This window comes from Photinus pyralis, unplaced genomic scaffold (assembly GCF_008802855.1).
Source record: "Photinus pyralis isolate 1611_PpyrPB1 unplaced genomic scaffold, Ppyr1.3 Ppyr1.4_LG2, whole genome shotgun sequence".
Taxonomy (NCBI): Eukaryota; Metazoa; Arthropoda; class Insecta; order Coleoptera; family Lampyridae; genus Photinus; species Photinus pyralis.
Genome location: NW_022170403.1, coordinates 37,836,562 through 37,864,420, shown reverse-complemented (window position 1 = coordinate 37,864,420; position 27,859 = coordinate 37,836,562). Strand labels below are relative to the sequence as shown.

The window sequence follows — 27,859 nt, the reverse complement described above, 5'->3', positions numbered from 1 at the left end:
CCTTTTTTTTCTTTGTACAAACTTTCATTCGCAATGGGAAGTGTCGAATACGGTCTACTTTGAAAAGGGTTATTAAGGGCGCGGGTAACAAACGCAAACAAGGAATGTCTTTATTTTAATAAAATCTTCGATTCCTTTTGCGAAATTCGATTCGATTTGACTTTCAAATTTATGCAAATTGCTGTATTATTATAGTGCATCTTCTAGGGCTCCGGCTCGGGCTGTCTATTGCTAATGATTTTGTTTGGTTTTAATGAAGTTTCCGGGGATTTTAATTAACTGGTCGACAACGACGTCGGGTAACCCGAAAAGTGGAAACATTCGCATTTTTTTACACCGCGCGCGGCTTCACGTTTCCAATCATCTCCGTGCTGATCGGACATGGGGGATTTTTCACTAATGGCCATTTATAAGGAATCTTCGGGTGTCATATATCCTTGGAAATTTTCTACTGAAATTGAGGTTTATAAATATAAGTTACAAGAAACCTATGCTATAACCGCACCGTTATCAGTAAATTTGATAAGAGCAATACAAATATTTATTACAAATTTATAATTGTTTTTATTTGTATTATTATTAAATCAGTATTCGTTGCACAAGGTGGATACTGTGGTTGTGCGTAGGACCTTTTGGTGAGTACCCACTTAAAAACCGTTCATTATTTTCTTTAATTCTCAAGACAAAGTTATCAAATTTACGAAGGGTGGATGTCCATACAATGTTTGTTTATCTAACTGCAAATTTACACCGCGGTTATCTGGGAATTCTTAATAACCGTCAGATCTTTCAGGGGATTTACAGAATTTTCTGGGAATCTACAGATCTATCTCGTAATGTACAGATGTCTTACTACAAAGGCGGCTTTGTGCTCTGTACGGAAGCGTAGAAGAATCATACAAGTTATTTTTTATCAGTTCACAGATGTAAATTTACACATTTCTCTGGGAATTCCACGGAGATGCCAGCTCTTGGGAATTTACATCCATATCTGCGCATTTATGCATACACGGTCATTCTTGGCGAGCGTCAGTTAGAAAGATAAGGAAAACCTTTGAAAATTAAACTAAACTGAAATGGCCCCTTAAGGGTTTTGGCACATGATGAATTGAACTAAAATATTTCCAAAATTGCACCACTTCCACAAATACCGGAAGTAGCCATCAACTTTGTTATTTTAAATAGAGACTTGACGAAACATGACGCAGGACGTGCGTCTTCTAAGCTTTCAACGAACAGCAACTCAGCCTCGCAATTTACATTTAATTTCAATATTTAACGTGTTTTCCCTACTTACAAAATTTTATACAAACTTCCTCCAGTTAACAGAACGTAGCAGCAGGACAACCAATCAAAACTCCGTTTCTTGATGCCCCTTAGGTATCAAAATGTTACGGGCAATTGTCTTATCAACCTTTTATAAAAGTAATCAAAGTACCCATAAATTAAATCAGAACTGTCATTATGCTGTGTGCAATGGCCCGACCAAAATCATCGATACACAAAACACCTTAAACCTAGCTTGCTCTCTTATTACAATTCTCCCAGGACATATTCGAATCTCGGCACAATGAAAAATTTCATTCTCGACTTCAAATTCCAAATTCTAACGCAAATAATGGCCACGATCAAAATCCTGGAATTCTAAAAGGGTTACTTAAACAAATTTTGAAGATACCTGAAATAAACTTTGGGTACGGAACAAAAAACTTGTTCATAAATTAATCTGGAACGTTAAAGGGTTCGAATAAACACAGGTTTTAAATATATAATATTTCCGAGTCCGATAATTTCATTTTACTGACGAGTTTTGTATGAAATTTTACCAGAAATCGTATTTTAATATAAATTTTCAATTTATATAATTATAAGTTTTGATTGTCAGTCTGTCAGGTATAACAGGAGTCATTATTGGGGATTTACGATAATACAACCGGTTAAACCGGGTTGGTAGATTTTGCTATGGTTACAATTATTGCCACAATTGTTTCTATGGTGATTTCTACCAATCCGGTTAAAGCGGTTGAATTATCGTTAATCCCCATTGACATTTAGCAATGTCACAGATGCGGCCGGTAAAGTATCAAGCGGCAGGAAACGTAGTCTGCTCTAGCTCTGTCATGGAAACTAAAATTTCCTGACAGAAAGTAGGCATGAGAAATGGAGGTTTCAGAACGATTTTGGGTAAACGTAGCTAACAATCAAAATGAACAAGGTCCGTTTACCCAACCCCCATAAGCGTTCGATTTTTGAATTGAATTAGACTGGCTGACCAAACACACGACAGAAGAAACAGTTGCTGTTCGAAAACAGTAGATGACAACTACACCCAACTATTAAATACGTCTTCTCAAAACTTTTGCTCGAACTCCGCTGATTTCTTGAACCATACGAAACTTAACGCAGGACGCGCGTCTTCTGAGGTTTCAACGAACAGCAACTCGGCCTCGAAATTAACAAAAGGCCAACTGCAGTGTTTAACGTGTTTTCCCTACGTCTAAAATTCGAAACAAACTTCTTCCAATTAACGGTATGTAGCAACATGACAATCAATCAAAACTCCCATTCTTGGCGCTCCTTAAGCCACGTAGGGATTAAAATGTTATATCTCAGATAACAATTTTCTACGAAAACCGCCCTGTTTTTTGCCCATTAAAATGCATTGTTATCGCTAATAAATTACATCAACCTTATACAAAAGTAATCAAAGTGCACATGAATTAAATCAGACCTGTCACTCAAGTGCTTTAACAAAACAAAATTGATAACAAGGGTGGGTCATTTTTTATCCCCATTCTTGCCTCCCTTAACTACATATACAAATTTCCATTAACACCTGACACATTTCTTGGCCATGAGAAGAAAAATCTAACATGATAACTCTATCCGGGTCGCACAAAGGATGCGAATAAACACACATTTAATTGATTGAGAATGGCAAACATTTAGTGTGAAATAGATGAAATGAAAAATTAAAAGAAAGTTTCTGAAAGAAAAAAGATTACAAAGCTTGTTTGGACAAACTACCCCGCACGCAGGCGGACGACAAATAAAAGAAAAAAATCTTAAAATTACATACATTACAACATTAACTCGATCAGAAAAATGGCCGGTGGATGTTCAGACGGTATATACTTTTTGTTTAACTTGTCAGACTTTTTCCACAAAATGAACAAACCGCTTTGAGCTTCTCACACAGCTTTAGTTAACTTGGTTCTGAACAAAATAATAATAATAAAGACAAACTACTTCTTTAACTAATACAATCGGGCGGATTACGCGAATAAAAAGAGCGTAAAAACGTACACAACCGTCGCGAAACCGCTAGCTCGTTGTGTCATTGATTCCCAGTATTTAAAAAAACACCACTTCTACATTAAAGTAATCTTCTTCCTCAAAATCTTTCAAAAACAGCGGCAATTACAATTAGATTTGATAACGCCAGAACGCGTCACGCGTCCCCACTTACGCCGAACTAACGCGCAATTCTTCTAACAGCAATAAGAACGCATAACGTCCGATAACAAAACGTATTGCAAACGACCAGATGTGTCTACTTTTTAACACGCAACTTCACTAAAAGGAAAAATAACACTAAGATGAATGAATGAATGATACGAAATACATTAAAAAATCACAGTTTAGTCTCAGGGCTGCTCTTGAAAATAAGACGAACACGTGTGAGGTTTTCTACGAGGAGATCATCGTGGATATCACCAATTTTTAGTGCCAAAATTTACCGCTTGGTAGAGAACGACTCGTAAACCTCATATTATGTTTAAGGCGTGGATCGAATTCGCAATTTGGAAAGTCTTTATTGGCGAAACGCTTCTTTATAGTGCAGAGATTTAAAGATTCAAGTTTCTGGAATGACTATAGGGAGCTTTAAATGAGCATGAAAAGCTAGAGGAGGCATATGATAAGTTGATTAACGAAGTAGAAACTTTTGCGTTAGATTTGATACATTTTGGAAGAGCCTTCGTAGCACCTAGGGAGTTTTGGAAGGGTTCTTAGACTTTTGGAAAGCTTTGTGAACCAAGCCACTCCCTGAAGGAGGTTTAGAACGCATTGAAACGGAGGGGTTTCTGACGACTAGACAGTTTTTAAGAAGAGTTGTCACATTTTGGAAGCTGTGTAGAGACCTAGAATATTATTGAGGGGCTTGGGTCATTTCAAGTATCTACCATGGATCTAAAAGAGCCTAGCACGCCCCAAACAAAAACAAAATTGTAAGACATAGCTGAAGTAGAATTAGAATGCAACTAGGAATCAAATACAAAGGCGAAAGGAAACATAACACCGAAGTAGGAAACGTAATGCAATGAGAGGTAAAAGTGGGAAAACATGGAAACTTACGAACGAAACGGAAGAATTTAAGCGGAACGAATAACACAAAGACGATTAATATCGGTTTGCTTTTCGGTGAAATTGAGTCACCCTGTACATACGATCAATTACAATTTGTTTCCTTTATCTATGAAGGTACAGATTGCTTCAGCTGCAGTGTTGGAAAAGATAAATCTTATAGGCAAAGGAAAGTAATGATTTTGTCTCGGATTTTGTTTAGTCCGACTGCCTGATCTTGATCGCAGCGGCAAGTAGGTAGCATATTTCTCGAATAATAATGAAGGCAATCGCGTTGAATTGAAAAATTTAAGTTTTCAATGAAGGTGGCGAAATGAAGGTAATTTTCGTATTAATAAATTCCTTCGGGCTTTGGAGCGCTGAATTTGACGTGAATTATAAGTTCTCCATTTTAAATTGCGCTTAGTTAATTAAACGTGTTCTAAAGCCACTCCGAGAGAAAATTTCTTAGCTTAACTAATACGAACTTTTTCATTTTCAGGATATTTACCAGTGTTTCGGACGTATGCAAGTGAAAATTAACTTTGGCGTTCTGGTCGGAAAGTGAAAGGTGAGTTTCATGAATACATAGCGTATTTGGGCTTTAATTAAGGGCGTGTGTGTGGCGAAAAATTGATTCAGAGGAAGACAGGCGGAACGGAAACTAGAAATGTGAAAATACTTTTTCCACTTATACTTTCGGAGAGGTGAATAATCCCGAAAATATTTTATCCTCTTGTTATGTTGACAGGTTAATCTTGACTGTAGTGGAATTTGTATGTTGACTGTCAGTTGATCTGATGGCACAAACAATTGCTTGTAATAAGAGACGTTCACGTGTGGATTTTTTCGGGCGGCTACAGGAAATCTTTTTTTCGTAAAGCAACAGGAAGTGTTTTTGAAATTAATTTCGCTGAATAGGTACATAAATTAGTAACTGCATTTGTGCAATAACACTGCATGTTGGTTTATAAATATTGATTAGGGTTATGTGAATACAAATCGTGCGCACGTGACAGTTCTGATATAAAAAAATTTCCATTGGAAAATGCAGGAAATAATTTGCATTCAAAAATTCGCCTTCTTCATAATGAGGTTGGCGCAGACAGAAAAACATACGAACTGCATATTGTTTCAGTTAGTAGATAACCCCTTTTCTTTGGTCTTCTTCTTCTCCATTCATTGCAATTACTAATTAGTATAATTTACGAGTAGAACTAAAATAATTAATCTGTAGGTAGCATACTTATTATGAAATGCCCTATGCAGTGTGCAAGTGCCACTATAGGAAAAGCTCGTCACTCACCCTTTATAAATGAACCCAAAACCCCGTACGGCCGAGATGTCTACATCTCAAAAAATTATCAAAGTCCTCATGTGAGATCGAAGGGACTTCAGCGCATTTTTGTGTGGCAGATCAGTATTCTATTAGCCACTTTCCACTCAACCAACAATAAAAGATCTTGTCTAAGGGTACTACATTCACTACACGCTTCCTCTTTCCGCGTGCACCCGCAATTCGCGTTTAAAGTTTTGACTCCATCATCAGTAAAATCTTGTCGGGGGCTACCATATTCCCTTTGTCGGTATCCACTTCCAATGTCCCGTTCCCTTCCAATGCGCGTTTGAAGATTTGACTCCACCATCAGGAAGATCGTGTCGGGGGCTACGACATTCCCTTTGACGGTACCCACTTCCCACGTTCCGTTCACCCGCAATTCGCGTTTGAAGATTTGACTTCACCATCAAGAAGATCGTGTTGGGGGCTACCACATTCCCTTTGACGGTACCCACTTCCGACGTTCCGTGCACCCGCAATTCGAATTGACTCCACCATCAGGAAGATCGTGTCGGGGGCTACCACATGCATCAACTTGAATTTCTGGAATATTTAACTACCATAAAGAAAGGAGATACTTCAATGACCGAGTACATTTCAAAAATTCTTGATCTCAACCGAAAAATCTTACGTTGCGGTATAACTTTTGATGAACATGCTCTCTCATTGTTTATTCTGAGGGGTCTTCCAAGGGACAAATATAAAATCTTCATTAGAACATTGGAACATCAAGAAAGTTTAAGTCGTGATGACATCATAAGTAAATTGTTGGTGGAAGAGAAACGTCAAATCAGATTGGACAGACTGTCGACAAAAACAGACGAAGTCAAACAGCAGTGCAGAAGTCAAAAGAAAACCAAAGTATGAAGTCGAAAAACCATGGAAACAATACTCAACGAGTTAAAGGAGAAAGTAGAAATGAAGATCGAGTCTACAAGTGCTACACCTGTGGAAATTTAGGACACAAATCTTCACTGGAGAAAGAGGAGTAGTTTTGGATAATGATTAGCTGATCTTTAGAGCAAAGAAGGATGATACGTTGTAAATACTGCGGATGTAAGAAGGGAAAACTTTAACATTGGACAGAAGAATGGATTAGCATGTAGAGCAGTCAACAACATGCAGCTATGGCATCGAAGATTTGGGCATGTGAATAAAAGGGATTTGTTGAGAATTCCTTTTCTCAAAAATTTAAAAGAAGAACCAAATAAAGACGATGAGAAATGTGAAGTTTGCATTCAAGGAAAATTCAGTCGTTTTAGTTTTCCTAAGAAAAGAAGCGAAAAAACAACAGCAGTATTGCAGATCATCCACAGCGACCTAATGGGTAAAATTTCACCACCATCTATGGGCGGATCATTATTTATTATGACTCTTATTGACGATTACTCTCATTATATCGTTGCCAAATGTTTGAAGACAAAGGATGAGGCGTTCCTTGAATTTGTTAGATTTCACAAGGAAGCGGAAAATCAACAGAAAAAGCTACTGAACCTGCAAAGTGACAATGGCGGAGAGTACATATTACATGTTTTCGAGAAGTACTTGCATGAAAATTGAATAAAAGACAGGAGTAGTGCACCAGGTTGTCCGCAGCAAAATGGTCTGGCAGAACATCAGAACCGCGTTCTGGTAGAAATGGCAAGATGGATGATGTTAGAATCCGGTGTACCCATGAATTTTTGGGCTGAGGCAATTATGATATCAGTTTTTATCAGAAATTGGTGCCCCTCATCTGCAATTGACTTCAAAATACCTTACGAAATCTGGCACAATAAGAAATTAAAGTTAGAGAAAGCAAATTTAATTAAAATTTTTGGTTGCCAAGCATGGGCAAATTTGAATCAAAAGCGGAAACGTGTGTGCTTATTGGATTCGCCGAAAATATGAAGGATGGTTATCGATTATGGAGTTTGAAGCGAAGAAAGGTAATCATCATGAGAGATGTAATTTTTCAGGAAGAGATTTTTCCATTTAAACAACCTGTATTGAAAGTACCAAGTGAATGTCGAAACCAAACTCAGACATTTAAGATTAACAATTTTGACTGCAATTTCCTAAGCGAGTGAAAGAAGGATTGTTTTCTGAAATCTCTACAGATAAAAATTATTCTATTGAAATTGTATCCGAAGGAGAAATGGTTGCCCAGAATCAAGACGTGTTAGATGGAGAGCTGGAAATTCAAAATCAAGAAGCTGTAATAGAAGAAATGATTCATAACCAAGGAGAAGAGCACACTGAAATGGATAATACTGACGAAGGACCTGTACAATTAAGAAAATCTGGTAGAGCACCAGTAACAAGAAAATTATGTAAATTGCCATGTTGTGTGTCTACTCAACTCTACGATCATGAAGAGAAGATTCCGTCCAGTTATGAGGAAGTTGTGAATGGCTCAAACGCACTTGCATGGGAGGATGCCATTAATAAAGAATTTCAGAATTTAAATTTGCAAGAAACCTGGAAAATTATAAAACGACAACCAGGTGCAAGGGTAATAGGCTGCAAATGGGTGTTCACAATCAAAAAGGGAGATGGAAACATTAAGAAATATAAAGCCCGACTTGTTGCACAAGGTTTTACTCATTTACTCACGGAGTAAACTATTTTGAAACTATGAGTCCTGTAGTGGATCATGTAGATGTAGTCGGAGCTTACCTAAATAGCAGTTTGGATGAGGAAGTATTGATGGAAGTACCTGATGGATTAGAACTCGATAATGGTAAATTCGTTTGTAAACTTAAAAAAAGTCTATACGGCCTTAAGCAATCAGGAAGGAACTGGTATAATCACGTAACATCCATTATGTTAAGTTTAGATTTTGCCAAATGTACCTATCAGTGAACCTTGCATATTTTTTAAGAAAGACATTATAGTGGCCGTTTATGTAGACGATTTTTTGGTTTCGGGAATTGAAGAAGTTTTAAAATTTAAAGAAATTATTGGTAAAATTTTCAAACTTAAAGATTTAGGTCCCGTCAGATCGTTCATATCAATACAGTTTGATCGACCTAGTAAGAATGTTATAACCATAAATCAGAGTCAGTACATAAAATCGATTTTGAATGAGTACAATATGTCAGAATCTAAAGGCACTTCTTGTCCACTTCAAGTAGGAGCGCATTTTGAAGCGAAAGGCGAAGGAGACAATTTTGACCGTGAATTGTATCAAAAGGCGATAGGCTCCCTTCTTTATATCAGCACTTGTACTCGGCCTGACATTGCAAATGCTGTATGTAAATTGAGCCAATGCAACCATCAGAGACCCACTGTAAGAAATTGGAGAGGTGTTCAAAATGTGTTAAAGTATTTAAAGAAAACAATAGGTTATAGATTAACTTATAATAAAAATTGTGTTTTCTTATGTTATAGTGATTCAGCCTGGACTAGTGATAAAAATGATGCAAAATCAATAACTGGTTATGTTTTTAATTTTTGGAATGGAGCAGTTATTTGGAAAAGCCGAAAACGGAAATGCGTAGCCAGTTCATCAACTCATGCAGAGTATATCGCCCTTTATGAGTCAATGTGTGAATTTCTGTGGCTACAATCTTTGTTACGTGAATTAAGTGAAGAAGATTTAATTTATGAAAGAGAAATTGTGTATTGTGATAACCAAGGTTCGATTGCAATTGCAGAAAATGAAACTATAACGGAGAGAAGTAAGCATTTTGTTGTTAAATACAACTTTGTGAGAGAGTTTATTAGTAACAGAATGATCAAAGTAGAATCAGAAAACCTTACTGACCTCTTCACGAAGTCCCTGTCGGGGCCCAAAACAGAAATGTTTGCTAAGGCTATAGGTCTACTCTAAGAATCAAGATTTTTTTAATTTGATATAAGGGGAGGTAATTTGTATTTTCTATTTAAAACTGTGTTTCCTATTTTGAACTTAGAAGTAAGTTTTGATGTAGTAGTTTTGATGAATATTGAATGATATTAATGAACTTTATTTTTCTATTTTTGAAGCTCATGACGTTTTATTAATGTTCTAACATTAATCTTTCAACAACTAAAACCGTAATTAATACTCAAGCAGAATCAATAATTCGAATGACTACACTAGCAAAAGTAACATTTTAATCGACCACGTATGGTATAGCATAAATGTGACGTAAAATTCTAGAGAAGTTACGATGCCCAATTAACTAAATTTCTATTCAAGAGCAATGAAATCAAATTAATTCAAAATTTAAACAAGCTATGAGTCGATCCTTAGGAGTAAAACACATTACGTAACCTAAAATTGTAGATATCGGCTCCGGTAACTTCAGAAACTAATTCACAAAGCAACGGTAACTAAATACCTCAAATAACACAGCAAGCTTGAAGGATATAAGGTAATTAAACTAACAAGAATCAATTTTCGGTGTCGCAAAAGTGATTGCCAACAAAATTGGGTCTGAGTATCGGTAATTTCAAATCTTCGGTAACGACAAAAACAAAGTACGTAGCATCAGGTATAACCTAAAGAAATGAGAGAACTTGAGGGTTGCGTTTGAGTAAGGATAAAAGTCCTAAAAAACACGTCTTAGAAAAATTCGACGTAATCATCTAACATACCTCGTATTATTTAAATGCAAACACAAATCCGTAAAAACGCTTCAATGGAGCTACCACAGACATCAGAAGAAAGATGGTAAAGCCAAAGTAAGACACGAAGTCAGTAAAGTAATGGCGTACAAAGAGAATTTTGCATGTAGGCCATGCGAAAGCAGAACCTCGCTGAAGGGACAAGTGCGCGCAATACTGAACTTAAGAAAGGATAGCGACGACCTCGGGTAACGAAACAAAGAACTATGGTAATAAGAGATCTATAGCAATTTACTACAGAACCTTTTTTTCTCTTTCCTGATGATGCATCACAAATAGTTTGTCTTAACGATTGGCATCTGATAATTCTTCCCTAACAATGTCTCTGGGTGCTTAATTCTCGCATCGAGGTTCTCTCCAATCTCATTAGGCACATGCACACGCGCCATCGTTCTTTGAATAATTGCCCTAAAAGCTTCTTCAAATTCTAATAATTTTTCTAACGTTTCATTTCTCTTACACTCCCTTTTCGTTTCTTCTTCTTTTTTGTCTGCATCCACTTTTCTTCTCGATCTATCATTTACATTTCCACAAGCCATTAACTTGGATATCTACTATTCCATTTCTTCTTTTTGTTCTTTTGATTCTTCTTGTATTCTGTTAATTAAGTATTCAATACGCTTTATGGATTTTCATTCAATAACCTTCTTTGCTTTCTGTCCGTATTCATTGTAAGCTACTTTCCCACCCCCTCAATTCATCCTATGAGAATTGGTTGGCGTTCAGCAAACCTTTTTCTTCACAATAAAAATGAGGTTTTTGTCCAGCACTCATTCGTTTTTGGGATTTGGCTTCTCTCTGTAGCGACTTCTTCTGATAGTGACCGTTTTCAAAATGTTTACAAAGCAACCTGCCTGGATTTTTGTTAAAAAGTATTGGATCCTGATGAAAAAATCAAAGTAGGTCGATTTGTATGAAAATGAAGGTCTTCTATAACTATTAATTCGAAACAACTTTTTTAAATACATTTTTGTTATATCTGCTAAAATAAAAACACTTTACCTACTCTTGACTAATTTTTAGAATTTGACAAAAGACACCCTGTATATTAATCGATTTGGCTCATTAGTTTGAGACTAAGCAGGAGCGAACCTCAGAACATGAAGATCCAACTCTAAAAAAGTCATATACACCTATGTGCACTGAAATCGGTGGACACCAAGGTAGACACACTGTAGAGTGTAGATCTATATTTTTAAATAAACATTTTTTTGCCTTTTTTAACATTATATTCAACTTGGTATTTCATTTTTAAAGATTCTTAATTAGAGCACCCAAATATCCCACTACACCGATTTAATCACAACAATTTTTTGTAATTTTTATCAGCTATATTGGATCCGCCATTTTTTTTCTTAAAAATTTAACATCAGATTCTTAATTGGCCTGCCCAAAAACCTCACTATACCGACTTTCATTTAAAAATAACAAATTTTCGTCATTTTTGTCAACCATATTGGATCCGCCATTTTGTTTTTCAAAAATCTAACATCAGACTCTTAATCAGAGCACCCCACAACCCACAAACTTTCATTTGAAAACAACACTTTTTCTTAATTTTATCCGCCATATTGGATCCGCCATTCTGTTTTTTGAAAATCTAACATCAGATTCTGAAACAGCGCACCCAAAAACACCGATTTATACAGTTTTCGAAAAATGCCTCAATACCTCCATATTTTCGCTGCTTTTCGGGATATGGAACCACTGTGCGTCGGTCTGAACCGGGAAAAATTGTTGTCTGTCTGGTCGACAGGTTTCAGAGGATGTTGGCGAATGCTCGGTCTGCACCAGCCTCGGTTTATGCATGCCCTTTCTGCCATTTGTTTGTACCCAGGAAACTGCTAAGTTGTTTGCGCGTCCTAGGCGTGTCGGCGGTGCGGATGGTTTCTACGTGATCGGTTAGGGGTGGGTCGCCATCTCCGCCTATCGTGTGCTTGAGGTGTTTCATTTATTGTACCCCCGAACAGGAAAAGTTGGTGTTTTTGCAGGCGTTCTATCACTAAGTGTAGGTGTTGGTGGTATTCGTCCCATGTTTGAGAGCGGATCAGAGATTTGGGCCATTTGTCTCGTGGATCACTGGTAAGTTTGAGCTCTCCTGGACGGTAATAGCAAAGGCAGTATTTACCTCTTCGCTTTACATAATCAAAGCAAAAACCATAACGACCATAACAACAATGAGCAGTAAATCTGACCTATCAACAGTATCGTTAATAATATTATTATTGTTATTATTACATATATTGCAAAGATTGCAATACAAAAAAAGTAATAACAGCTTCGTTGTGTGTATTACATTTATCACCAACTGCGTAGTAAATCATTGAGTTGTATGTTATTATTATTTTACCGTAAGACTTCGTTTATTACTATTCGCTTTAATGTCGTTTTTTTTCTTGGTACATTTTTTATCGATTATTACGATTCAATCAAAAGGCGTAGGTCAATTTTGTTTTGCGCGAAGTTTATCGGGTTGCTGATACAGTGTCATCTCCAAATTGATGTCTAATTAAAATTGTTCTTAATCGTACGGTTACACATCTCGTGAATGTACGTTTAGACTGTGGTGATTTTGGAAAACGTGGCCTGAGGTTTATCAGATCGGATCTTTGAGGAATGCTATTAACAGTTTTTTTGTCTTTGGAGTGCGCGGATCATTGTATAAGAAGGAGTGTTCAGGTGGTTTGTCTCAGGGGTGGTTATCACAATATTACCAAAGTGCGTGTTGATCTTGTGCGTCAGGAGATTTACAAGGTGGGGATCCAGAGCTTGGTTGACAAAACTATAGCACAAGGTAGATTGAATGAATGCAGATGATCGCTGATTTGTAATAGTTAGACAGGTGAGGTTTCTGCAAATACTTTCATTAAACGAGTGATATTCGGAATAATTATTGACCTTGTGCGATTCAAAGGGTGGTTTATTTCTATGTGTGTAATTTGGAAAATATAACGAAATATGTACGCTTCTATTTCTATTTCTTCCAAATATGAAAATGCAAAATATTCTTTTCCGCATTAGACTGCTTCGATGGCAAATAAAGACTCACTATAAAAATATTTACGTGTATTAAAAATTAAAATCAGTCCAAAATCAACCCTTCAGTGCCAAAAAGTGGCCAATTTTCTATTTACCTCCTAATTTAATAACCCTCCAGAGGAATGATGAAAAATATGGAATATCCCCTTCTAACAAAGAAATTGAATTCTCTAAAATTATATATTTCACTCCGTTAGAAGACTTTTGATACTTAATATTGAAATTAAATTGAAAACATCTACTTCCCTCTGTCTGGGTTCATACATGAATATATTACATAGTGAACATTTTACTTTGTACAATGTGCCCCAAATATTGCACGCGAAGTTGGAAGAACCTGCACTTTTTGGGACTCAGCTTTAAATTGACCTCTCTGTTTCTTGATGTGATCCTGGAAAATTTTGGGATCCAGGATAATCTCTTAATAACCGATTCTATTAGTATCTGACGGTGAATTGCCATTATCCTGATCCATGGATAAAGGTCGTATTTTCCTTATCTTCTGGAGCTAACTCCTCTTTTTAAATCTAACGTTGTGATTATTCTTGATCCAGCCAAAGTATCTAAAGTATCGTCAATTCTCGGTAACGGATAGCAGCCTTTCTTAATTACGTTATTGAGCTGACAATAATCCACATCAAATCTTAGACTTCTTTCTTGTTCACTAGGACTACCGGAGAAGCCCAAGGACTATTTGATTCATCAATCACACTTTCCTCCTTCATATCTTGGACAATCCTTTCCGTCTCCTTCCTCTTAACCAACAGCAGTCTTCCAGGTGGTTGTCAAATAAGTTGACTATTCTACTATTTTGCATCGTCCTTTGGTCTTTTCATAATAATAATAATATTGTCTTTATTCAACCAAGTAACCAAACTAAAGTGCTAAACATGGTTGAATCCTAAGGCGAAGTTCAGTTGAATTGTTTCCACTTAACCCTACTTGGAATTAGTAAGAGAAAAAATTTTGAAATTTGTTGATCCATCAAAATAATTATTATTAATCATTTTTTAATTACATCTAAATCAAAAGCATCTCGTTACCGAAGTAATAGGAATAACTTGGAACACTTGGTACTTTCATCGCTGCAATTCCATCCAACAAAGTCTTAACGAATGTTTTACCTACTTCTACTAGGAATCGTAGCATCTTCATTCAACACGGCCTGTACTGAAGTGTCCTCTATTATTTATTTATTTATTATCTTTCTTTTGTTTTGGGTCCTCAACAGGCTTACGCCCACTTACAGAGTGACCCGCATAATACTCTCTCAAGGTGCCCCTGCAGAACTCCGGCATTTGCCTTAAAAATTAGGAAAACTACAGGAAACTACAGGAAAACCTTATACGGAGTAGCCGGTAGAATTCTCGAAACTGATCTAACGAAATTCCCATCTCTGCACAGATGAAAAATTCTTACTTTAGCCCAGTTTCGAACACCCGACCTCCGGCTATGTAGCCCAACGCTCTGAGCTGAGATCAGATTGAAAACCGTAGCTGCCCATTATGTCCATATTTTCCCCGATGTCTGCTACCAGCGCACGATCCGTAATAGTAGTCTTTCCGATAGTGATATTGGTCAACCCGTGTACTTAGGCGACATCTCCAGTTGCAGTACGTAATCAGCAGGAATTGTAAAACACTAAATCACCCCACGCATCCAAAATTTAATGACAATTTAAAGTTGACAGGTAGTTTTTGATGAAAAACACATTATTTCGGAACGAACCTCGTTCTATTATCAAGTGTTACAAAATTATTTTATCATTACATGAGTGATAGCTAAAAAACATTAAAATTAGAACTTAACTCAATCATGAGTCTAGAGGCTCCAAGCAATGGGTTAAACTTCCTCTTCGCGGCACTGACATATTTCCTATTATTTTTCCAATTTCATTTCTATATGTTGTGTAAATTTTCCTATAATTACATCTTCAAAATTTTAGAATTTTTCTCGATTCTCCGATTTTATATTTAGTTTCGTACTTTCTAATGTAAAAGTATTAAATACGTACAAATCCGGATCTTGTCCTTTTTCTAGTAGATCAATGCGGAGGCGGCCCTGTAAAATTGATTTCATTCAAATTACGTACAATGCGTAACACTATTTAACCGACAAAATTCCGATCCGTCAATACCCTTAAAGTAATCGGTCGGTATTGAGTACAAAAAGAAAAGAAAATTTACCTTAATTATACAATGACTAAAACTACCCATTGTGTCGTCCAACCTTGGAAAACTGGATAACCTCTGAGTAAATCTGATGTAATGGAAAGAAAGTGGTTCAGGCACGTATTGATTTCAAAGTTCCAAATGAATACGCAATGTTACGTAATTCAATAGTGATAGTTGATTCTTTTAAAAAGTTTTGTCTGCATGCAAATTTTACTATGGTGGATGAGTTAATACGTCGAATACCATCGAAAGCTTAATCAGTTTTAATTGCTTTAATATTAACTTTTTATACTCTGAAGAAGTTTCCACCTTCAGAATCGACTAGGTACTCAGTTTCAAAGAATTTTCAAGTTCAGTCCTAAAAATGCTCATGCAAGCTTTCAAGTGCTTTTCCGCGTAGGTATCTTAAGTGTTTCCCCTTATGCATACGCAGCGCAAAACTTATTAAAGTTTTGTTAATCACACCTCCGGACCTTTTTTGGCCCCTTTCCATAAATATATAGGCCTTTCACAATTATAGTAGGCCTTTTCCAGATTGTTATGGTCTCACATAGCGCTCGCAAGGACTTGAAATCTCTGGATAAACTTAAAACGCTCTGCAGGAGATTGAGAACGCCGTGGAAAGGCCCTACAGTATAGAAAAGGCGAAGGAATATTCTGGAAAGACGTTGGAAAGCACTTCTAGACTCTCCATAGCATTCGGCTGAGCTGAACTTCCGTTTAGTCCTTCAAATATTAACCGATTTGGCTATAGTGTCTAAAATCTTCTACGGGTTCTTTATAAGATACTATGGAAAGTGCTCAAAAATGGACATTAGACAGTTTTCCTGGCCACCTTGTGTGTTGTGTAGAATTAGAGAGAGAATTTTCACCAGAGTTACTTCTTTTACAAATCTTAAAGCTTAGGAGAGACTCTGGAAAGCACGTGTAAACCATGGAAATTATTTTTAAAATATTATGTGAGTATTTTAGATTCTTTTTGGTCTTTATTTTAGACCTTGCTTGCCTTTCCAGATCGTGTTAGACGTGGTTCCTGGCGTTGTGTTTTTCAGAGATAGATGAGCATTAAAATCTCTGAAAAAATCCTCCTAAATGCTGCGGGACGTGCTCTAACGGGTTACATAGATCTCTGGAATGCCACCTAAGTGCGGAATATTTTCCTATCTATAGAGTTCTCGAGAAACATCAAAGCTTCTTTTAGAAATTCGATTTCTGGGCCAGGCGTGGCTACAGTGATCTAGAAAGGGCTTAAATAGAGTGCTTTTGAGAGCATTCAAAGACTTTCCTTTTACCTCTTTGATCGAGCACCTTTCTAATCGTCCTTTCCAGAACTTTCTAGCTCTTTAGATTAGTTTCGCTGTTTGTATTTTTGATCACAGAGTCTATACTGGAGCTCCATAGTCCATAAGCTGGTCTTGCTCTAGAAACAACAAGTAAGGCTCCCGAGAAAGTCCCTGGAAACGCTAAACAGTTTTTAGAGCTTTACAAAGCTTCTTAGAGCATTCTATCGTCTTTCCCATATTTCTGGACTCTTTTCTGGCCCTTGTATGTACGTTTGCTCTTTAAAAACGACCTATAAATTACCGGAAAATGTCTAAAACGCTCTGGGCCCAAAACTGGATTTTATATACCGATCGAGGCGTACGAAAACTTTAAGCTGTCTATGTTTTTTTCAAAACTTTCTTTATGGTCACTTTACCACGAAAATATGAGTCTGAGATTCCCTGTTTCTAATAAAAGCACTACTTATTTTGGCCACAGCAATCCATTCTTATTCCATTTGTTCCTTTTTTGGAGGCCTACGAGGGGCCCACGAAATAAAAATATTTTATTATTCACGCAATTTGTACGATAGCACAAAATTAGCACAAAATGATAGTAAATTGATTTTAAACCGCTCCCTCACCGATGGTATCTCAAACAAATGTTATTAATACATTTGTGATAGCTGGGAATCGTTTGATTGGGTGAGGCCGACTTCATATATCTCTAGAAGGACAATTGATTAACCATATCGGACCTCTGACGCCCCGATAGACGGAGTGACGTGAAACTTCTTATCGTAAAATTGAGTAGCCGAATATCGCGGTTCTAGAATAACTTGCCAGGGTCAGTCCTATGATCTCTTGCTGATAGAGTCAGTCTGCCCCTAAAATTAACCCTATCTTCAGACATGTTAGTGACTTACGGGCTTCCACAAACTTTGTTCTGTTGGCCATTGATCGGAAATTTTTGAGGATTTGTGGCGGTTTCGTGTATGATTATAGTGTCCGCGAAGGTGAGCCAATTAATTAGTCTGAGAAATTCCGACCAGTTTGTTTACAGCTATTAAAATTATGATAAATTATTATAAGCGTGGAAGGCCAGCAACCTTTGCCTAATTTATCCGAAAACGGTGTTTCGAAACCATTCAGACACAATGAGAACTTCACTGCACCTCTCTCGTTATGTAACTGTCAAGTTAGATATGAGATTTTTTAATTGCCATTTAGTATGTTCTATGCAAATGTTATCGCGGTCATTTCATAAATTTGATCTCACTTTACTGTTGAGGAGTTGACATTTACATCTGATAAATAGGTCAAATGCTATCGATGGCAGCCAGTTCTGGATTTTTTTGTTAGATATAATTACAGATGCATTTTTCGGGGGCGGAGGTCGTGTGATAAGGGTTTCCAAAAGCTGAAAGTACCGGACAAGGTGGGATGTGATGTCTCGATGTCATCGAGATCGATCGCGTTGGCCGTTCGAACGAACCTCTACGTAATCCCCTAGGAAACTTTACAATTACTAACTACTCGGTTGGGGTAGGCCAATGGAAACTACTTGCAGGCATAGCCGATTGTAAATATATGAGGTTTTAAATAGGTCAGTAATGTGTTTGTCCACGCTGGAATTGTAGAACATGTCCGTCCGTATGGGGATTAAAGTAATTTAAAATCTGATATTCCGATTCACTTACCCCAAAATAATTGTGGTACGCTGTTCTATTCAAATTATAGCAATTTAATCCAAGTTACTTTTCCTATTCAAAATTTTACCATAACCTTCCGAAATTCGGCGAGTTTCCTGCAAACTTCTGGAGTTTTGCATCTCAAGTTTAATTTTTTTTCATTCTGGGTTTACTTACTCAACTTTAAAGAACTTGTTTTTAACTGGCGGCTACATTTGGCGATCCGAAAAAAATTTTTGTTTGTTTATCGCAATGAGTTTTAATGTCAGTTTATTTATTTCCGTTTTTTATTTAAAAGGCGGTTCTTCGATATGAAAATGTTACTTCACGTATATTTTACCATCCGTAAATAATCAGGCTCTTGAAAAGTTTTTTCTTGCTCCCAAAATTTACTGCAATTTATTTATTCGCACACATTAAATTGCAAATAACAAACCCGAATTTGTTTAAATGACGTACCCGAGCTTTAAGAGTTCTCGCTACTTAATATGTTTTTTTTTGGCCGAAGTTAAACTGACAAAGCACGATTTACATGCTGAAATTTATTTCATGGAAGTCGAAAGTGAAATAACTTTCCGGAAATGTTTGAAGTGACATGCTGCAATTCTACTTCACACTAACCTAAAAAAATATGGGTTAGATGGCCGCTTTTTACAACTTGTGTAATTATTTATTTTCCGCACCAACAATCGCTGGGATTTCACGGGAAAAAATTTACCTTTGAAGTTCGGGTCGCGACCTTGTGAGCTCAAAAGGGCGCGTTCTGCCGTATTTGACATCGCAAACAAACAAAAGTGGTAGTGAATAGCGCAATATAAAATATTGCGAAATATCATTGCTAACGTCTGCCACTGGTCAGGCTAATCGTATACTAAAACTGTAATTAATACTCAATAAGAATCAATGAACAAGTTCTTTGGAGTAAAACAATCAACGTAACTAAAAATTGTAAATATCGGTCTCGGGCAATGTCTGGGTAACTTCACAATTTTACAAAGCAACTGTACTAGTATCGGTATAACACAGCCAATCTGAAGGATGTAATGTAATCAAACTAGTAGAAATAAATCCTTGAAGACAGTAATCATCAACAAAATCGGGTCTCAATGTCGGTAAGGTCAAATCTTCGGTAACGACAAAAAAGTGATGTACGTAAAATCTGATACATTGAAGCCGATTTACAAGAGAAATGTGCTCCGTACGGTTTCGTTAATACTTTCGGTTACAAATCAAGAACAATAATCGAAGGTTAGGTAAACAAATTCCATGTAATATGTTGGTATCACGTGATTAATTTGACTGGATTCTGCCGATAAGGTAAAAACCCATCTATAGCGTGCTTAAACTGATAAGAAGGCGGTGAATGAATTTTACTTTACCAATATTAAGAAAATTCAAAATTCTGCGGTTTCCACTAATCAATATCGACGTAGAGCGCAACAGTCAAGTAGGTAATAATGAAGAAAAGAGTTATCCAGAAGTGAGAAGCCTAAAAACCATTACTCACAGTCAAAAAGGTCACGTGTAATTTTTGTTACATACCGAAAACGGCTTTAGAAATTGTAAAATATATCTGCAGTAAAGTTTATCTCCGCTCATTGCGATAAGAATGTGTAAATATCTAAAAAATTAAGTTTGAAGATTGGCAGGTTTCCCTAATACGAAAACACAGGTGCTTAATTTCGTTCGACGACGCATTAATTTTTGATAAGAAGGAGGAACGAAACTATTAGAGGGAACAAGGTTTTAAATAGCAGAGGAAGACTTGAATGGTATTTTTTTTATGGTGGACGTTAATCGTTGCCTTTTGTTCGGTGGGCACTTTTAGTGTATGGCAGTCCGCTGTAATCGAGTTTGTTTTTGGAATTGTGGGACTGATCAAGGCTCCTAAGTTTTTGAAATTAAGAAAATTAAAGTGGTACCGAGATTTTTCGTAGTAGCGCATACAGCGTTACACTGTAGTGCCACAAAGTTGAACTTTAAAGCGACATTTTTGAAACTGACTAAACCAACCTTACATGGAAAAGAAAATACAACCCTTTCTAAATGAGTTCATACGGGCTTATTATTTATAGAATACAGTTCGGCTTCAATCAGCCAAGTTGTTAAGATCGACACCCTGAAGATTTTTTTCTGATTATTAATTTCAATAAAATATGTTTTACGCGAACCGATCGTTATTTTGATACAAATCAAGAAAAATTACAGTACCTTACACATAGTATGTACACATTGTACAACCATTCTTCTAGAGATTGTACCTTCGGAGTATATAATAAATAATGGAACCTGGACATTCGGTAGGACTAACATTGACGTTTGCAGGATTCTTTTTGAGTTCGACGCTGCTGGTGTTATTTACCGGGCATTGAACTGTCTACCTTTACTGCCTGCCGTCAAGTAACTGTCGCTTTCACAATACAATTTTACACCCGCCGGTTTTACGAAAAACGTTTATTTTCCTTTATCTTTCACGAATATGCTTTTGGCATAGGTTCAAACGAAACCTACGATTAATTTGTTCCTAAGAAAGTAACGCCTAAAAATGCCCGATTAACATTTTGTACCGAACCATTTACATAACGTTCTCGTTCAAAAAAGCCCTTCAAAGGGCTCCTGTTATACGATGTAGAACAATTTTATAAAATACCTTACGGGTGGGTGGAAGGTCAACTTGACCAAGAGGAGATATAATCGTTATTTATTTCGTACGAAAAAGTTCGAAATTCGAAGATCGAAATAATGCATTTTCACAAAAATGGCTGTAAACAGTTACTATGCAATGATTTCATTCGAAAGAGACGGCAAAGTTTCAGCTTAATGTCCAGGGTATTGATTTTCAGTACGTTTGGACCAAAGGGTGTAAAAATTATTTTCATTGATTTTGTTGAAGAACGTGGTAACGCCTTATCTTGATGACAAAAATGATCTTTTTGAAATAAACTTTACTTACGATATTATTCAGTATAAATACGAAAATACAAAAAAAGATGACTATGCAAATGAGTCTTCTGAAGATGAAAGAAGATGGAAAAGCAGAAGGTGTTTGTTTATACTTTTGAGCCAAGAGAGGTAAAAGCTTGACAGATTCATGTGAAAGTGAATCGAAAAACTACGCGGTTTGGTACACAATAATATTTTTATAGTTGATTTGGAATAGAAGAGGATCTCCTACACACCATAGCACAGACTCACAGATCATCCCCTGTATCTGAAGAAAGTGATAAAGGAAGCTTCTTGATTCGTGTATTCCTATTGTCGTCAAGTAATGCAAAGTGCTAGTTGAATTTTAGACTCGGTTTGCCCAGATGACACAACACTCTAAATTTACCGAGTTCGTAAACACACGTGGCAAAATTTGAAAGCTATTACAAACACCTTAAATCTAACTTTAATAACCACATTGTTCCCCAACATATTGCTTTCTTGTAAATTGCAATTGTTATTAATTATTGTTTCAAAAGTTCACAGCCACGGATTCCGCTCGAAAGAGCACATTCATACTTAGCTGTAAAGTGGCTTTTTCCAACGCAAAATTGCAAATGGAGACGAAATTTGACATTTGATCTTTGAACATGAAAATAGCGGATCCAAAAGTTGAAAAATAAATTTAAGTAACCGAAATTCTTATTCTTACACGACCTACATTAAAAGAACAGTGAAGTTGTAAATTGGCTACTACAAAACGATTCTTATTTCTCCACTAAACTACAGAAAGCTCTCAATAAACTTTCGATCTGCCATGAATGTTTGATTCTGATACAATTTTTCCAATTCACCGATCTACCATCTGATTGAAATTTTTCAAGTATTGCTTCGTATGAATTTTTGAAAATACCAATAGAAGACACTCTCCTTTCAATTCCTCAAATGGTTTTAAAGGTAACAATGGGACGAAAAAAGTCAAATACGATATATATAAATGCAGCTCATATTAAAAGAAAAATCTGTCAATATCGCTACATTTTCATGGTGGAAATTGACGTTCAAAGGAAAGCTAATATGAATCCATTGAAAGGTCGGCATCTTTTCAAAGCTCTCGGAGTGAAACAGTAGCTTAATCCGAGACGACGACTTGAAATTATTGAAATACACAGTCTCACTTAATTAAGACCGAATGCAAATGAAGGGAAGAAAGCCCAAAAGTTCCCGCGCCGATATTTATACAAAGGAAATATCGATTACGTCGAGTTCCCGAGTAGTATTCGAGTGATATAAATTATTAACGAGTAAAGTTTTGTTGCTTACAGAAGCTCGATGTTTTTAAACTTGATCTGACAACCCCCTAAACGAATTTCATAACAGTTACATCCTTATGCTCTCCAGTTAAATTATCCGAAACGTCTTATTGTTCTTATCTTTAATAAAGTTCGAAGTTTACCCGACACACCGGTAATTAATTATGAAGTTCATTATTGTTCATATTCGCGGCGCTTTCAAATGGAAGAACGCCATTTAGCGGCAAGCCAAATGAAATGAGCTGTTGCGAATTTTGACAGTTGACATGGGGGGTTGTCAGGGAATTACAGACTCATTTAGAGATATATAAAGGTACGAGTAGACTACGGCGAAGGGTGGGGGGATTATGGGTATAATGCTTAGTCGATTAGATTTGATTCCGTTTTTTGGAGTAAAACTTGGGTGTTGTAAAATTCCTGCGTTAGATGTCACCTACCGCTATCCAATCCAAATCCCCCCCCCCCATTGAAATTGAAATCCCTTCTTCTATTAAGCGCCTCCTTGTCCCCTATAAAAGAACCTCATTTACCGAAATTAATGCCGACTAGAAACTGCCCCCTATGTGCATTCCAGACCAGAAACGTATCCTTGTATGTACTCCAGATGGGATTATTGCTCGTGATTTTTCCGAAGCAGATCCTCCATCGTGTAGGTATTCCATATCGGACCTTCTAATGATTATTTACTTATTATTCTCCATACTTGTCTCATCCATTATTTGTTTGCATGTGGGATCCAGATACTTCAATTCTCTCACTTCTTTCCTCCCTCTACGTGCATTCAAAGGGAGACCATTTTCAGTGATTTATCGGTCCGAAACATCTCCCACCCCTTCTCTTCTACTGCCACCCTACCACTGTCTTGTATAGGGTGTCCACATAAACCTTGATTTTAAATTTTAATTCCAAGAAAACTATTATCTCCGGCTTTCCGGTTTGCAGTATAATTCACACAAACAATAGTATATTAAGATACAAGTGTATAATCAAGTCTTTAAAGCACGCGCAACGAGTTTAATGGCACGACGCGAAGCGGAGTGCCTTTAACGTTGCAAGTGCTTTAAAGATCAATTATACACGTGTATCTTATAGTATTTTTTATTATACCTGCAGTATAATTTAAAAATAGGAAATACAATGAAATCATATTGACGTTATACTCGAAAACATGTCTAATTAAGTGGGCTGGGTGTTCGTAATTTCACGATTGCCATGGAAATGTCAAAAATCATCGTCTTTGTGAATAAAACGATTTCCGTTGAAAAAGATAATACACCGTCCATTAAACCGCTTGTTGTAAAATCTAAACAAACGTTGGTAGGTGTAAAATCCAAATCTAGTAAAGCCTATTATGGATGAATAGGAAGTTACTTACGAATAAAGTCTTAAATACATTGATAATGCTGGCATGTATGAAGGAAATGTCAAAGGTATTTAAATCTTCTATCTTTTGATGCATTCATTTAAAACTTCAAACAATACTGCGATTAAAAAGTGGAAGATCTTTGGAAGCATACCCTAAATTACGCGCGTTTGTGAAAGCTTCAACCAAAGGATAGGTACAAGCCAAAGAAATGTTCTGCATTTACAGAAAGCAACCGAAGCGGATTTTTTATTTCATACCCAGATGACAGTTTCAAAAGTCATACTTGAAGTATCATTACTTAGCAACTTTAAAGCACGTGTGTTTTAAGGCCCTTTTTCGCACGCATTTAAGTGTTTAAAACGGAGATTATGATTCAGGTATAATAAAAAAATTTTTTGTGCAGATCTAAGTAGATTCCTATCAAGCTTTCAATACCATTGGTGTTTTGTTGGGTAGTCTCTTCTCTTCCGCTTCCATTTCCAGACTCTCATTTTAGCACCATAGTGTATAATATATTACTGTGAATAAAGGCAAACTGTCACTAAGCTAGAATTTATGAGTCACTCACAACTCACAAGAACAAATAACATGAATCTCTTAAAATCCAGGATCGTCACATTCGATAATTACTGTAATAGAGAAATATTCGCACTCAGGGCCATAGACAAATACCACGCTACAAGCGCTCGATCGAAGCATGTTAGATAAGCCGTAATTACCTTATAATGTCAATAATCCAAATATCCCTTCTTACGCTTCGATTTCCATTAAACAGGCGCGTACAAAAAAACACTAAACTGAATTCGTCTCAGAAACTCCACTTCTTTATTACATAACACTGAATACGTGTCACAAAATTTCTCCTTCGCACGAATTCGGCTATTCAATTTAACACACCGTATCTCTTAATTCACCAAATTTTTAATTTCCCTCTCGTGTCTCGTATCTTTGATTCCACTTCCTTATTCTTAAGTTAAAATACGCAAAATTATCTTATCTAGAGCGCGAACCTGCGACAACCAGTTTACAAAATTAATTAACTTAGTGATCAAGCACAACTCTTATCTACGACCGGAGAAAAACATGAGATAATTTCGATAATATCGAAAATTATGTTCCTTATCTTAAACACAAGTTTTTTTACAATTTTAAATAAACAAAATAAACAAATTAAAATTCGGAAATAAACTAAAATTAACACTCGTGTAAACTGCGTAAATTAACTCAACAGTATGTCCTGTAATCAAAATAATCAAAATCGTAATACCCTTTTCCATATGGTCATTTTTACCTCTTTTGTGAACCACTACTATTACTCCTTCCTTCAACTCATCCGATAGGTCTCCTCCTTTCCAACTGTCCGTTGATTCGATTTGCCTATGTCTATATCCATGCCTCATCTGTTTGTTTTATCCGCCCCGTCTTTATTATTTCCCCTCCATCTCTTCTGTTGCTTCCTCCTTTTCTTCTCATCTTTTTCCCTTTTCTTTTTGCTCTTCCTCTATTACCGCCTCTTTTCCGTGATCTTTGTTGCTTGTTTCCTTTTCTATCTCGTTCCTTACATGTTGCCATGATATTGCATTTCTAATAATCTTTCCTATTCTTCCTATATATTCGCACTTTCTTCATTCTTTGTTTGGTCCAGTCTTCTGTAAATAGTTAATTTGTTACTAGTATAAATTCCTTTACTTCTTCCATTCTCTTTCACATTTACCATTTTACCTCTCTCTTTCTCCCATGCATGTGTATTGTTCCTCCATGTTTTCCCTTTTTGTTGCATTCCTTATCTTTTCATATTTTCTTTTGTTTCCCTTTTCCATTGCTCCTTTATTTCGTTTAGATCTACTATATATTCCTTTCCGTTTCTCCCTATTCCCATTTCTTTGTGAAATATTTAATTTCACCTTTGTTGTAAATCGTAGTCACTATCGTTCTTTTCCCTCCACCTGTACCCTTTTCCCCTGCATGCTTTTTGCCTTGTTCATTTTTGTCTCAATTCCATAATCGATGTTTTAGATTTTCTTTTCTCTTCCTTTTTTATATTCTTTTGCGCGAATTGGTTCTTTTCGGTTTTTCTCTGTGGACCCTTCCTCTTCTCTTTTATCTACGTTTCTACCAATCACACTAATTCGTATTCTTTTACAAAATCCCAGAAATGTTTAGATTTGATGATGCACCCGACTTAAGGAGAAATCAAGAAGAGAATCCTTGGATTTATGCACCTGTTTTGTTTGCGGTGACGTTAAGCTGCTGCAAGTTGCACAGCTGAATAATACAAAATGTGGAATATATTTAGATGTAACTAACCTCTATGGAACTAACTGGTTCGGTATTTTTTAATCATTTTCCTATAGCCAAGAGATTAATAGCAATACTTCAATCATTTATAGCATTTATATCATTTACTTTCTTTGTATTTAATTTGTTTTACTAGAAAATTACTTTAAAAAGGATACGATAGCTAATTCAGTTGTATTTTCCACCGAGATACTTTTCTATAGTGCAACACTGAGAGAGCGACTTCTCAATATAAAGCCATGAATTCGCACTTTTTAAACAAACTTACCAGTTAGATCTCTTGGGTGGGATTTAATTAATAGAGTGAGACATTTGTGCCATTTATATACTTAATTCAGATTGATAAAATTAAACTCAAATTATTTAAGTAAGCATCGCATAATCAAACGCTTGTTATCGTTGAAGTAAATGTCACGAACGAACAAGTATATTTCTCTATCCGCTTTCGTGTTAGTAAAGTTGTAATTTTTGGATTAGTTGCAGGGTGTTTTACTTTTCAAGGTTTTTTATTAATCGGTTGGGAATATTTCAAAGCTTTGGACGTATGTAAAGGTTATTTATTACATTACTTTTGTTTCAGGTCAGTACGATGTGGTTTGGTTTCGTGAGTTGAAGGGTAAGTACCCTTTCGGCGGTATAAATGAATGTTTGGGAACTTACCGCGTAAAAGTGCTCTTCGTAAATCTGTTTTGAATGCAATACAGGAACAACGCAGATTGGGTAAACACTTCAAAAATCTTATCCTGCATTTGAGATTCACATGTAGGATGTCTACAAAATTGATTAAGCACTTATGATAAGCGAAGAGTACTCGTGGAACATTTTTAGGTAAGGTCAATACTCTCAACGCGGCTATTGATCACCTTGTGTTTTGAGGTCTCGTTAATTTAGCTCTCTAGTTTAGTTTAAAAACATTTTCCTCTTATTTTTTCGTGTTTATATCCATTTACTTTCGTTGATAAGTATTGATAAATGACTTTTATAGGTTTAATTGAAAATATTTTACGGTGGTACTTATTGTGTAAAGATAGATTGAATATCGGTCTGTCGTTCTTGAGATTAGCAAAGTTGATAAACATTACTTACTTGAATTGAAGTGAAATTTGATTAATTGTTATTTGCTTTGAAAAGTTTAAATACTGGCTTTGTAAACAGTAGCTGTTCACAAATGTCTTATTTTTACATCATAGTAAATTTCGTAACGAACTATCAAAGCGATACATTTCCAGAGACTTTCGGGAGATTTATTCACACTACTTTTGCAGCGATATCTTGTAAAAGACAAGAGAGTATTATGCAATATCTACAAGTTAAGCATGATTCGGTCAACGTCATTACAAAATTATTTGATAAACATTTACTACGTTTATGTTATTAATAGGTGGAAAGAAAAACGTACGTGTGTGTTTTGTTTTCTATTAGGCGAAGTTTTTTTTCCATTTAACATGATCTTCCTTATCCAATAAGACAGTTTTAAACAAAAGTGGAACTAATTGTTTAGTACATGGAAAAAAA

General features: G+C 36.1%; 1 long non-coding RNA gene across 2 annotated transcripts; it reads left to right on the top strand.

Moving 5' to 3' along the window:
• The first annotated feature begins 587 nt into the window (after nucleotides 1-587).
• Nucleotides 588-27,859, top strand: LOC116164540. Of its 2 annotated transcripts, none has more exons than XR_004143930.1 (3): nucleotides 588-635; nucleotides 4,847-4,915; nucleotides 26,925-27,859. It is a non-coding gene; the product is annotated as an uncharacterized LOC116164540 (long non-coding RNA). The 2 variants fall into 2 exon arrangements; XR_004143929.1 differs by lacking the exon at nucleotides 26,925-27,859 and adding an exon at nucleotides 9,056-9,601.